At 40.6% G+C, this 14,264-nt stretch overlaps 1 protein-coding gene across 2 annotated transcripts in view; it reads left to right on the top strand.

Annotated features, from left to right (window-relative positions):
- SUCLG2 (succinate-CoA ligase GDP-forming subunit beta) overlaps positions 1–14,264 on the top strand; it is a 286,835-nt gene that overhangs the window by 221,375 nt on the left and 51,196 nt on the right. The gene's annotated exons all lie outside the window — the stretch shown is intronic.

Here is a 14,264-nt window from a genome sequence, read left to right as displayed (position 1 = left end):
TTACTTTCCGTTGAGCGAGGCACCACTGTAATTAGGACTATGCCCCTGAAACCCATTTTTTACTTAAGATAGTTTTAACATTTTGTGTTTTATAAAATATTATACATTTTATGTTTTAATTATTCAGTGTAATTGAATTGTTTTTAATGTATACTTTATTGTGTTTTTAATTCTATTCGTTTTAATATTATGAGCTGCTTTGAGTCTTCTTGGGAGAAAGGGGGTCTATAGGTAGGACAGACAAACAAACAAACAGACATAATAATTTCTGTGGAACTCACATAAATTGAAGCTGCCCATGTAGTCTAGGTTTATTTTCTTTCTTGAATATCATTTTCTATGCTCTTCATCAATTGGTGCAAACTGCAAAGTCAAGTAACAAGGACCACATTGTTCTGATCTGAATAACTTCATTTGAAAAGCAGAGTGTACGATACAGACACATAACTATTTCTGTAGAGCCTCATTCGAAATAGATAACAAGCTAGAGAAGAAAAACTAATTTTCTGATTTGTGCGATGAGCATAAATTTGCATATCATGTACATGAAAGGGAATCTAGAGTTAAACTCTTATGGAAATGATATTATGTCAACCAGCTTTGATACAAGATCAATTAAAAAGATGGAAGACCAGATTCACATTAATGTACATGATGTCCAAACTTATGTTCCTGCATGAGTCAGGAAGCTTTCCTCCTCCTTGATCAGGGGTCTCCAAACCTTTGACTGTGAGAGCCACACCAGATATTTCCAACATTTTTGAGGGCTGAAGGAACAGGAACATACGTGCGCGTGTGTACATGCAACCGCATGCCTGTACTCCCCTTGCACGCACCCCTGGCCATTCCCCGCATACACACACATACACTCCTGCACACACACACCCCTGCATGTGCACGGGCTGAGGGGAAGGGACCAAATAAAATGGCAAGGCAGACCGGAAGTGGTTTACGTGCCCTAGTTTGGAGAGCCCTGTTCCTCTTCGTGTCCTCTCTGAATCACACACTAGGTGATCCGCGCCTGCGCGGAGCCTCATTGAGCTCCAGTACCAAGAAAACACATTAGAATAAGGCCCCTCCCCTCTCGTATAAGTACCTTGGCGCCAAGACTTCCCTTTCAGTTTTTCTTCAACCGCCACGTTGAGAGCCTCATTGTTCTGCTTCTGTGAGTAAAAGAGTTTATTCTTGATTACTTCTTGTTATCAATCTTTTTTCCTTTAAACTTTTAGATCAAATTTATTATCATCAGAGTTTTTTCTTTTCCACTTCCCTCGGCCTCCGGCCGCAGCACACGCCCAATCATCGTTTTTTCTCCTCAAATTATTTTCTCGTATTCATGGCCCCTTTGGCCCCATTTTGTTATCACAGACCATGCAGTGGACCTCTGTGATTCACACATCCCACGTGTCCTCCCCACTGTCATGCCATTCTGCTTAATGTAGCGGAGGTTGACACAACTGAAAGGGGAGCCTTGGCACCAAGGTACTTATATGAGGGGGGAGGGGCTTTATTCTAATGTGTTCATTGCTACTGCAGAAGCTCTAGAGTCTTCCAATGAGGCTCCGTACAGGTGCGGATCACCCAGGGTGTGAACCACAGAGGTCCACTCGAAGAACTACAATTACAGGTGGGTAACCTGTTGTTCTTGATAATGACATGCAATGTGATTTGGTGATGATGCAATCTGAGCATGTCTGGGTTGAGAGTTTAGTCTCGTACCAAGATAGAATGGTCAATACTAAGATACTAGAGGAAGATGCATCAACTCTTTTCAGGAATTGTCAGTTGCATTATAAAAAGTGAATTGATTGTTTAAAGGGCGATGAGACCACAGAAAATTGTGAAGTGCTGCTGCTAAGCCTCAGCGGTAAGGAGGATCTTTCATAGGCAGCGGCAGGTCATGACAGTCAAGCTAACTATTTCCTACTGTGTAGGAAGTGGCAATGGTAAGCCACTTTCAAATATTTTATGTCTCAAAAGTCCTGTGATGGAGAATCCAAAACAAAATGAGATAGTATGGAAAGATGAAGCTCTCAGGTTGGAATGCACTCAGTCAGCTACTGGGGAAGAGCAGAGGATAAGGATTGAGTACTGCTGTTGCTAGTGAAGTGATTGGATTGAAACCAAACAAATTTCTAGTTGCCACTGCATGCAGACACAAAAGGAAAGTTCAGTGCGACATGGGAAGTGAGAAGTATGAATCAGGATAAGCTTGATATCATAAGTAAATAAGTGGGTCATTTAAACATTGTAATACTTGGTGTTAACAAACAGAAGTGGACTGGAATATGATATTTTCAGTAAGATATCAGTTCAAGCCTGAACTCTCTAGAAGCTGAAGCAACTAAACTGGGGTTATCAGACTTTTCGTGAGAAGATGACATCACTAAAATAGACAGTAATGTATTGCTGAGAAAAATAGCAAGAGGTAAAACCTATCATGAAATGGACTGATTTCATAAAGTTAACTACGATCTTGAATTTGCAAGACATGAGCAGAATTATTAATAATAGACCCTTTTTGAAGCCTAAGTCAATGTTGCCATAAGTTGGAAGCCACATGGCTGCACCTGAAAACAACGAGTGCCTTGAGCCTCATTATCTCAGTTAATTTCTGACTTAAAATTAGAGAAAGGCCCTTAAAGTAAGGAAAACATTTGTCTACACAGGGCAATGTTTATTTGGGCTTACATAGCTTTGTTGCAAATAATGTTGTCAACCAGTTCAAACAGATAGGATCCTAATGGTCAATGGTGCTTTATCTTACAAGCATGTTTTCAGTAATGCCACAATTCATGTTCATATATCTTGCTGCTTCTGTATCTAGTTCTAAATTTCAGATGTTGAGCATTCACAGCTGCACCGTGTCATACCGTATACACATACAACAAAATTCACAAAGAACACTCGGAGATAGACCGAAAACACACACACCTCCTCGTAACAAACCCTAAAATTCTATATTTTATTAGTCTGCCACTTCATTGTTCAGGTTGGAATTATTCTGACAGTTTGATGACTGACCAAAAAACAATAACATGCATGTGTGTGTCCTTAAACCAATAACAAAGCTACATGTATAAAAAAATCCCATCCTTTCCTCTGTATTCTACTTTGGGGTTTGCTGCTGTTGTGTAAAGAAAGAGGCTGAATAATGTTCACCAGCTCTAAGCAAAGTTTTGAACCGTTGCCCAGTCATTTGTGGAAAGAATTGGATTGGGAGCTCAAGTTTAGTAGCTAACTCAAAAGAATTTTCCAGTCTCTGGCGGGCAAGGGATTATAAATGGGTCTATCTGTCAGTTGCAGGCGCTTTTACAAATGACAATGTGAAGCTATGATAATGAATGTATTATCATCTGCTGTTATTCCGGAATGAATTTGTCCTCCTTTGCAGAATTCAAGAAAGCTGTAAAATTAAACTGCTCCCCCCCCCCCCGCATACAAACACACCTCATCTCCGAACTCGGCCACAGGTACACTCCTCCTTGTTCAGAGTATGCCACCAGGTATTAGTCATGATTTGCAGGAGATGGACACAAGGTGGACACATGTGGCTTTATAACTTCTGAGTAATAACCAGATACAGTGGTGCCTCGCTAGACGATTGCCTCGCGGGACAAAAAACTGGCAAGACAATTGGTTTTTGCAATCGCTGTGTTGCATCGCAAGACTTTTTTTTTCTATGACCGTGCTTCACAAGATGGTGTTTTTTGTGTTTTGTTTTTTTTTTGATCGATGCTTCACAAGACTTTTTTTTTTACCGATGCATAGAGAACCTCACAAGACAATTTTTTCACAAGACAGTGGTTTTTGCCGAACGAATTAAAATCGTCTTGCGAGGCACCACTGTAAACAGATCCTCAGTAAAACTTTGCATGGTGTCCCCCCACCCCCTGGCTTACAGGAATTATTAGTTGTCTTTGAGCTACTGTAAACAGAAAACTTGAAAAGGCCATCTGGAACACCCTGTCCTGAACCCTTTGCTTCCTTTGGTGATACTGGGGTACTTATGACTTTGTCATATTGTGTACATGTTGCATGTGCCCCAAAATCACTGAAGGAACCCTTTAATCAATGGTGATTTGATACTGCTGATGACATTATTCTACACTGCAACAGGATTTCAGCCATTATTTGGGGGGGGGGATGTATAGATCCTCTTCTTCATCTAGACCAGGGGTCTCCAAAGTACAGCCCACGGGCCACATCCAGCCCACTTGGCCTTTTTATCCAGCCTGTCCATTCGTGCACACAGGCATGAGTGCAAGCGGGCAGGCGGATGGGTGGGTGTGCATGCAGGCAGGCAGGAGTGCATGCAGGAGTTTGTCTTGGAGTGTGGGGGGCAGTGGGAGTGCTTGTGTGCACACTTCGGCCCTTGAAAATATCAAAAATATATTATGTGGCCCTCCGTGTGAAATGTTTGGAGACCCCTGATCTAGACAATTTGTCTCTAAAGGTTCAAAATTGTCTTTGCCATGACTTATAGTGAATAATATCCACACACTTTTTTGTATGTTGTGTCAAAGGTATATAATCCATAGCAAGAAAAATGTATAATTGCAGTAGCATACATTTTTTGTTTTTGTTATGTGCCATTGTCGTGATCCTAATAGGGATGTCATGGTATGTAAGGAGTGGTTTTACCACTGTCATACACCAGTGAGTTTCCATGGTCAAGCAGGATTTGAAGCCAGGTCTCCTGAGTCCTAGTCTGCCACTCTTATCTCCTACATTACACTAGATACATTACCTCCTAAGAAAGGAAAGCTCCTGTTCATTTGTCAGGTCAGCGGTATTACATTCCCTGCAACGTTATATCCCAAATCTTAGATCAGGGAACAAACATAAGTGATAACAGAGGGGGAGACCCAGCTCTTGCAAACTCAAGCCTGTGGCTTCCTTAGAGAATCAGCCCATCTTGTATTCCGGCTGCTGCTGCTGCTGCTGCTGCTGCTGCTGCTGCTGCTGCTTCTTCTTCTTCTTCTTCTTCTTCTTCTTCTTCTTCTTCTTCTTCTTCTTCTTCTTCTTCTTCTTCTTCTTCTTCTTCTCCTTCTCCTTCTCCTTCTTCTTCTTCTTCTTCTTCTCCTTCTCCTTCTCCTTCTTCTTCTTCTTCCTCCTCCTCCTCCTCCTCCTCCTCCTCCTCCTCCTCTTTGCCTTCAATCTTTCCCAACATTATTGCTTTTTTTCCAGAGCGTCCTGCCTTCTCAGGATGTGTCCAAAATAGAACAGACTCAGTTTCAACAGTGTTGCTTCCAGGGATAGGTTAGGCTTGATTTGATGTAGGACCCACTTGTTTTTTTTTTCCTTTCTGACACCAAGGATGTCTGCAAAACATTCCCCCAGCACCACATTTCAAACAAATCAATTCTTTTCCTGCCAGCTTTCTTTTACTATACATCTTTCACAATCATAAATAGTGATCAGAAATAGAAAAAAAAATCAATGATCTTGATCCTGGTCTCTAGGGACACACCTTTACATCTTTTTAAATTCCTTCATTGCTTCCCTTCCTATTCCCCATCTTCTGATTTCCTGACTGTACTTTCCGTTTGGATTCATGATTGAACCAAGATATACAAAATCTCGATTTCAGTGTCTTCATTGTCAACATTAAAGTTGTGTAGTTTTTCTGTTGGTGTGATCTTCCCTTATAGGATGTTGCAATGTAAATTTAATTTAATTCCTCTAATATAATTGATTAGTTAAATTTACAGTGACATTGGATCACAAAGAAACTAAGAAGTTTGAAAGCGAGTATCAAACTGTTCCTTTAACACTGTCCACTAATCTACCAAATACTTGTTCTGTTTCTTTTCAGTTACATTTTCTTCCTTCATGCAAGAGCTCAGTCATTCTGTTTTCAAAGCAAGTAATTTTCTCAGAAGCTAAAAGAGTTATACAGCTTTCAAAGAATTCATCTTAACCCTTGACCTTTAACATTTCAACACCACCAGATTTTTGAAAGAGTGTTCAATTAATGAAGGGTTAGCTTCTGAGCAGTGAATACAAATAGAGAAGCCTGCAATTAATAGATAACCTAAAACAATAGTTTTAATAGCCCGTGATAGAGAGCATTAAATATGTAAGGGGATTTTCTTAGTTTAAAACAAAACAAAGACAGAGCAAATGTGGGTGAGATTAGCAACATGCATCAAGGGTAGGGTATTGTTCGGGCTGAAAAGAGCCACACATGTGTAGATCATTGATAATACAGATAATCATTCATTTGTATATCACCGACTTTCATAATGGGAAAGGGCTACAAGTTCTATTTATGTTTTTTCTATGTGGTCTGAATTAGATAGGGAAATGATTAATTACAGAGCTATATTACTTGTCAAGTCATGAATAAATATGTTTAGCATCCCTATAGCTGTTTACAAACAAGAAAACCGCATACTTGTCAAATATCTGATTGGGGGGGGGGAATCCATCACATTAAATTCATCTCAATATTCTCTGTGGGAAAGATCCTTTGCATTTGTCTAGTTTGGCATCTAGTAATTAAATGGCTCTTAGATATATTCATTAGACTGAAGGGAAAGAGAAAAGCCTTTGCTCTGCTTTTTGTAAGCCTTCTCAGAATATTACCAAGTAGGTCGTGGTTTCTATTGCAGTCCTGAGCGGTCCTCTCCACTAGTTTTCTAAACCTGACTCTTGCTGTCCCTTAAAGCCACACAATTGCATCCCACATCAACACACCTGCTTGGAAATCTGGGAAAACACTGGAGAAGCAACTAGAGTGGCTGCACGAAAAGAATGACACAACCTTTAATGGATGTCTGGACGAGGTGATTTCAACAAGGGTAGCTTTCATCAGAAGCTATATCGGCTGAAATTCTCTCATGTTGTGTACTGTCATATTGTTTCTGACTTAATTCATAGTGTTGCCATCAGCTAATTCGTTCAGATAGCAACCTGTCATTAATAACTCTGAGTAGATCTTGCAAACTGAAGACTATGGCATCCTTTCCTGCACCAGTCCATCTCATGTTAGGTTTTCCTCGTTTCCTAGTGCCTTCCACTTTTCCTAGCATTTTCCAGGACGTCTTGCCTTCTCATAATATGCGCAAAATACAGTGGTCTCAGTTTAATCATTTTTACCTCTACTAAGTTCCAGCTTTATTTGCTCCAGAAAGCACTTCTCTGTCGTTACATCAATAGTTGAATTGTTTACTTTTTGTAGAGTTTCGCATGTGAGTAGAAATCCTTCACCAGGCTTGTTATATTTCAGAGTGCCAATAATAACATTAGCTACATATCTTTCATTTATCGTCATCGTCTAGTCGTTTAGTCGTTTCCGACTCTTCGTGACCCCATGGACCAGAGCATGCCAGGCCCTCCTGTCTTCCACTGCCTCCCGGAGTTGTGTCAAATTCATGTTGGTCGCTTCAATGACACTGTCCAGCCATCTCGTCCTCTGTCGACCCCTTCTCCTCTTGCCTTCACATTTTCCCAACATCAGCGTCTTTTCCAGAGAGTCTTCTCTTCTCATGAGATGGCCAAAGTACTGGAGCCTCAGCTTCAGGATCTGTCCTTCCAGTGAGCACTCAGGGTTCATTTCCTTTAGAATTGATAGGTTTGTTCTCCTTGCAGTCCAGGGGATTCTCAAGAGCCTCCTCCAGCATCACAATTCAAAGGCATCAGTTCTTCAGCGGTCTGCTTTCTTTATGGTCCAGCTCTCACTTCCATACATCACGACAGGAAAAACCATAGCTTTGACTATTCGGACTTTCGTTGGCAAGGTGATGTCTCTGCTTTTTAAGATACTGTCAAGATTTGTCATCGCTTTCCGCCCAAGAAGCAGCCGTCTTTTAATTTCATGGCTGCTGTCTCCATCTGCAGTGATCATGGAGCCCAGGAAAATAAAATCTGCCACTGCCTCCATATCTTCCCCTTCTATTTCCCAGGAGGTGATGGGACCAGTGGTCATGATCTTAGTTTTTTTGATGTTGAGCTTCAGACCATTTTTTGTGCTCTCCTCTTCCACCCTCATTAAGAGGTCCTTTAATTCCTCCTCATTTTCTGCCATCAGAGTGGTATCATCTGCATAACTGAAGTTGTTGGTATTTCTTCCAGCAATCTTAATTCTGGCTTGGGATTCATCCAGTCCAGCCTTCCACAGGATGTATTCTGCATATAAGTTAAATAAGCTGGGGGACAATATACAGCCTTGTCGTACTCCTTTCCCAATTTTGAACCAATCAGTTGTTCCATATCCAGTTCTAACTGTTGCTTCCTGTCCCACATATAGGTTTCTCAGGAGACAGATAAGGTGGTCAGGCATGCCCATTTCTTTAAGGACTTGCCATAGTTTGCTGTGGTCCACACAGTCAAAGGCTTTTGCGTAGTCAATGAAGCAGAAGTAGATGTTTTTCTGGAACTCTCTAGCTTTCTCCATAATCCAGCACATGTTAGCAATTTGGTCTCTAGTTCCTCTGCCCATTCGGAATCCAGCTTGTACTTCTGGGAAATTCTCGGTCCACATACTGCTGAAGCCTACCTCGGAGGATTTTGAGCATAACCTTGCTAGCGTGTGAAATGAGTGCAATTGTCTTTCATTTATATCAGTTGCTTAATCTATTGAAACCCATATCTTATTGTTGTCAAAAGCAGATCTTATCTTTCCTATCACATCTTCATAACTAGCCTGTGTGAATAGTCTAATTAGTGAATATACTGTTTGGAGGATTAGGGGTGTGTGTCTTTTTTGCCACCGTAACAGTGTTGATTTCCTCCTAAGTGACTGGAAGCGAAGGATATTCTAACAGTTAATGGATGGCCTTCTTCTACATTAGCAAGTGATCCCAGCCACAAAAAGGGGGTAAAGTGTTAGACTTCCATATATGTGTCAGTCAAGGTTCCCTCTAATGTGTGCACCTGCATACACAACTCCGTGCCCTGCTCCACATAGCCTTCCTTCTCCTCCGGACACCCACTGTGATCATTTTCAGCCCCTTTGGTCCCAATCACCCTGTGGGAGGTGGGGGGGGGGCTTGTGCGGTGGGCAAATTCACACATGCGAGGGGCAGAGCCTTGCCCAACGGGGCTGAAAATTGGAGGGAACATTGGTGTCAGTACTTGTCATCCAGATAGAAATGGATATTTGTCACTTTTACATCATTCCACTCCACCTATTTGTGTGCCCAGGTGCATGTGACTTCCTGCATACCATATCTCTTTGGATGTATACATTACATCAGCATTAATTGCTGCAGATGTAGATGAGAATCATGGATCCGAAGTGTGATTTCTTTTAAAACTGCCCTGCAAATTTACAAATATTACAGCTTTAAATTGGCAGTGATAGAAGGACTTCGAACTCATTACTAAGCCTGTGAACCATCTAGATCAGTCCATAATATGAATTCTGAAGCCAGCACTTCAGTTGTGTGAATGTTATTACTGATCATTAATTTTTAAACTGTCACAGTTATTCAATTTTTAAAAAATCAAATTAGTTTTATATAACCATACTGCAGATAAAAATGAACATTCATCTTCCCGAAACTTTGCTCACAATGGATGGCCTTTAATATACTCAGCAAGTAAGCTGGGAGTCCTTCCAAATGGCATTAAGGACAAAGGATTCTCTAATTTTTTTAAGGCCTTTTTCAGACAAGGAAAAAGTGGCTAAGGGGTTATAATTATTTATTTTCTTTGCTTGTTTGTTACATTTCTATCTCACCCTCAAGAAAGTGACATATATAGTTCTCTCCGTCCCTACTTTATCCTCACAACAACCTTGTGAAATAGGTCTGGCTGAGCAGGTGCCTGCACCCCGGTCACCCAATGAGTTTCCTGCTTCAGTAAGGATTTGAATCTGGATAACTCAGTGGTTTAGGCATCTGGCTGTGGAGCCAGCAGTTAGGAGTTTGATTTCCACACTGTGCATCCTTGACAGAGGCTGGACCTGGTGATCCGCTGGGTTCCTTCCGGCTCTGCAGTTCTAAAATTGGACTAAGAATCCAGAAGGATACCATTCTGCACCATCCTCTCTCTCTCTCTCTCTCTCTCTCTCTCTCTCTCTCTCTCACACACACACACACACACACACACACACACACACACACACACTTCTTTCTTTGCTGCTCTGGACGATTTGAAAATTGTGTACTGTATTTTTGGCACGTAGAATGCTGTAGGAGTAGTAGAGGGGGAAAGGAAAGGAACCCACACCAAAAGAAAACATCATTGGGTTTGGGCCTATAGTTTTCCCATAAAACTGTGGAATGCCTTCCATATGAGTTCTATTCAGGTAATCTAGCCTCTTACCAAGAAGAGGGACCTTGTTTGTTTGTTTGAAATATTTTAACCCACTTTTCTCCTTAAAAGCAATTAAATAACAGTATTTAAGTTAGTAACAATGAATATACAGTATTAAAAGGCAGGGGGAATTTGATTTAAATCACTAATCAGGAAGACTCGGTCTAAATCATGATTTTTAAATGTAAAGACTCATTCTTGCTGGTAGTTATAATCTTTAATATTTGCAACCAGATGAAGATTTCATATTTAGAATAATAACCTATCAGATTAGTAAAACAGCTATATTAGAACTGATTTTAGTTTGATAGGTTAATCATTCATATTTGGAGATTTTTATTTAACTAAGCAATAACATTATATAGCATACATATTCTTATATTTGCTTAAACAATGTTAATAACCAAAGTTTATTAACTGAAGTGGTTAAACAAAATACCTTTTTAAAAAGCAAACTATCTTCCAAACAATCTTCAAATTTAGCATTTAAGGTACAGTAGGAACCCCATCTGCAATATCAGAATCTGCTGGTTCACTTATCTGCTGCCTGAAAATACTAAATACTCCCCTCCTATACATATTTATATGTGTTTCCAGGCTTATTTACCAGAACTGGCCACTGTATAGCATTTGGTACATCCATACTTTTCGTTATCCACGGGGAGGCTTGGAACCAATCGACTCCCTCCCCCCCAGGTGCAGCGAACCTACTGTAATGTATTCATTGTTTGTCCATAGATTTGTAGAACAGCAATGGGATTAAGGTCTTTTCCTGAATATATATTTACTTTTATATATACTGTATATAAATTATATATTATATATATATTGAGGAAAAGACCTTAATCCCATTGCTGTTCTACAAATCTATGGACAAATATATATATATATATTTTTCATGTTCTCTCAGCTTGGATAACTTGGATTAACTGAATTAGTTTAACCAGAAATGTAAATATTACATGAATATACAGTGGTGCCTCGCATTACGACGTTAATTCATTCCAGTGAAATTACTGCAGAACGAAAACGTTGTAATGCGAAAAGAAAAAACCCATTGAAACGCATTAAAACCCGTTTGATGTGTTCCAAAGAGCTGTAAACTCACCGTCCAGCGAAGATCCTCCATAGAGTGGCCATTTTCGCTGCCTGTCTTGCGAGGAATCTGTCCCTAAACACAGCTGGGAGCCATTTTATTTACCCGGTGGCCATTTAGAAACTGCCAATCAGCTGTTCGAAAATCATTGTTTTGCAAAGAATCGGTTCCCGAAGAAGGGAACCGATCATCGCAAAGCGAAATTCCCCCATAGGAAACATCGTATTGTGATCGCAAAAGTGATCACAAAAAGTTCATCGTAATGCAGTTTCTTCGTTAAATGGGGCAATCGTAAAGCAAGGCACCACTGTACAGCCTCATGCTATATAACTAAGCTCTGTGTTGTGCTGAATAACCTTTGAACTACAACAGATCTTAAATAGAAAACTATCTTTAGATAGATTTTCCTCAAAAGCACTTCATTAAAATAAATCCAATTCACATTTTAAAAATCCTATTTAAAAAAAAATATTTTAAAAACATTGATTTTTAATCCACCCTGCTAAAAGGATCAATGAATACACACCAAAATGCACCCAATGCAATAAGGTACAACCATCCATTTAAAAAAAAAAAAACCACTCCCAGGCAGCCATTCACTCAGGGAAACCTTACCTGAAAAGAAAGCTCCATCCCTGGAGTCCCCCAGCTTCCCAATGTCTCTGGGGAAGGTCTGTAAAGTAGATCTAATTACCTTTGAGTACAGCACATTGTTCAAGTAGTACATCAAGACAGCACATCTTTAAACCCTTGCATTCTTCATCCAAACACATGGGCATAACCAGTTTAGGTGGCCTTGAAAAGGGATTAGACAAAAATAATTGAAAATAGCTACCCCACGGACACCGTGGGACAATCACTGCTGTGCTCACGTCAATCCTTTGTGCCTCCTATGGACAACAAATGGATTGCTCTGGGAAAGAATGTGTTGAACAACACAGGCATTTGTCTGATGAAAGACAGCTTTTCTTATGCTCTTAAACCGTAAGATTCATTACCAGTAATAAGTAAGGGAAGGATTTCTATGACATTTCACATTTTCTCTGCAATCTACATTTGAATCCACGAACAAGAGCAAGCATATTTATGACTAGTCTGGCCATTCTCACCAGATTATCCATAAACGTGTTCAAACCCACCCATAAGCTCAAACATAGGTTGCAGAAAAATATGATGTGTTATAGAAATCCTCTCCCCAGTAACGAGTATCTGGACAACTTTAAAAGGGGATTAGACCGATTCATGGAAATCAAGAACATCCAGTATTCTAGCCATATACAGTGGTGCCTCACATTATGACGTTAATTCGTTCCAGCAAAATCGCTGTAGAACAAAAATGTAATGCGAAATTAAAAAGCCCTTAGAAACGCATTAAAACCCGATTAATGCATTCCTATGGGCTTGAAACTCACCGTCCAGCAAAGATCCTCCATGGCGCGACCATTTTTGCTGCCTGTGCAGCGAGGAATCCGTCCCAGAAAACAGCGAGGAGCCATTTTTTTAACCTGGTGGCCATTTTGAAACCACTGATCAGCTGTTTTAAAATCGTCGAAGCTATGTGAAAACATCGCTAAACGGAACATAAAAACCCATTGGAACGATGTTTAATGCTTTCCAATGGGCCCTAAACTTACCGTTCAGCGAAGTTTCCTCCATAGCGGCAGCCATTTTCGCGAGGGGAGGGCGCGAAAATGCTGCGTGCGGCCATTTCGGGCGTCCGGCGGCCATTTAAAACCGCCGAACAGCTGATCCGCAGGCATCGCAAAGCGAAACGCTTACCGATCGTCGCTATGCAAGTTTTGCCCATTGGAACGATCGGTATGCCTCCGCATTAGCGATCCCGAAAAGGGGATCGCTATGCAGATTCGTCGTTGTACGGTGCGCTCGTTAAGCGAGGCACCACTGTATATATATATATGTTCCATTGTCTGATTTATGCTTCCTTGGATTATATATGTCTAGCATAGGAAATGCATTGCTTTGCTTAATTTTATTGTGGAAAAAGAGAGTTTGAAGCCCCAGGCAAATAATTACAGCTTAACAAATAATAAATAAAATCATATGAATAATTAACTTCAGTACATAATGATAACTATTCCATTCCACCACTAGCTTTCCCTTAGATAACAAATTAACCCTACAAATTTTTAAGCTGTTTCAGGCCTGCATGATACTGAGATGTTACCAAAGGTGTTACCGTTTTCTGCTGTTTCACAGCAGGCTGAAAGCGCCCCCCCCCCCCGGCACCTTAGAGCTGGTTCATCTCTCACAGCCTTGTCCTTCAACACTTAGCATGCACATGCATCTCATCTCCCCACATATACACTCTCCAGTCCTTTTCTTCTTTCCTTCACTGCCCTCTCTTTCTCTTCAGCTGCCAGAACCTCCCAGTCTCTCTCTGGACTGTTTTTCACATCATTCGAATTTCTGTAGCAAGGGGTCACATTCTGCAAGTTGGGAAGAATGTCAGAACATGCAGGGGAGCAATGTTTGGAGGATATTCCTCAAAAACAAATCATGTAGCAATTCTGTATAACATTTAGCATGCCTGCCACAGAGGATTCAGTGTTACCCAACAATATGACTGTTACAATAGATTCCAAGGAGTGTGTGTCTGTGTTTGTTTGTTTGCTAAACCTATCCTTTTTTAATACTTTAGCATTCCTCCCTTTACCTTTGTGGTACCTCAGCTTTGTTTATTCCATCTTAAAGATTTTTGGTGTTCCTTTGGGACATGTGCTGAGCCTAGCCTATAACATAATCCATGATGCTGCTGAACAATTTTCCCCACTTCTGTCTTCCATTTCTACACTTAAATGCTATTTTCCAAACTCAATCCTTGGCCGTGTGCCCTTCCTGGTAGCAAAGGTCCAGCTCCTGCCCATCTTGTCCATATGACCTT

The sequence above is a fragment of the Pogona vitticeps genome, chromosome 2 (genome assembly GCF_051106095.1).
Source record: "Pogona vitticeps strain Pit_001003342236 chromosome 2, PviZW2.1, whole genome shotgun sequence".
NCBI classification, from domain to species: Eukaryota; Metazoa; Chordata; class Lepidosauria; order Squamata; family Agamidae; genus Pogona; species Pogona vitticeps.
Note: the sequence above shows the minus strand (reverse complement) of the source record. Positions and strands in the feature narration are given on the sequence as shown.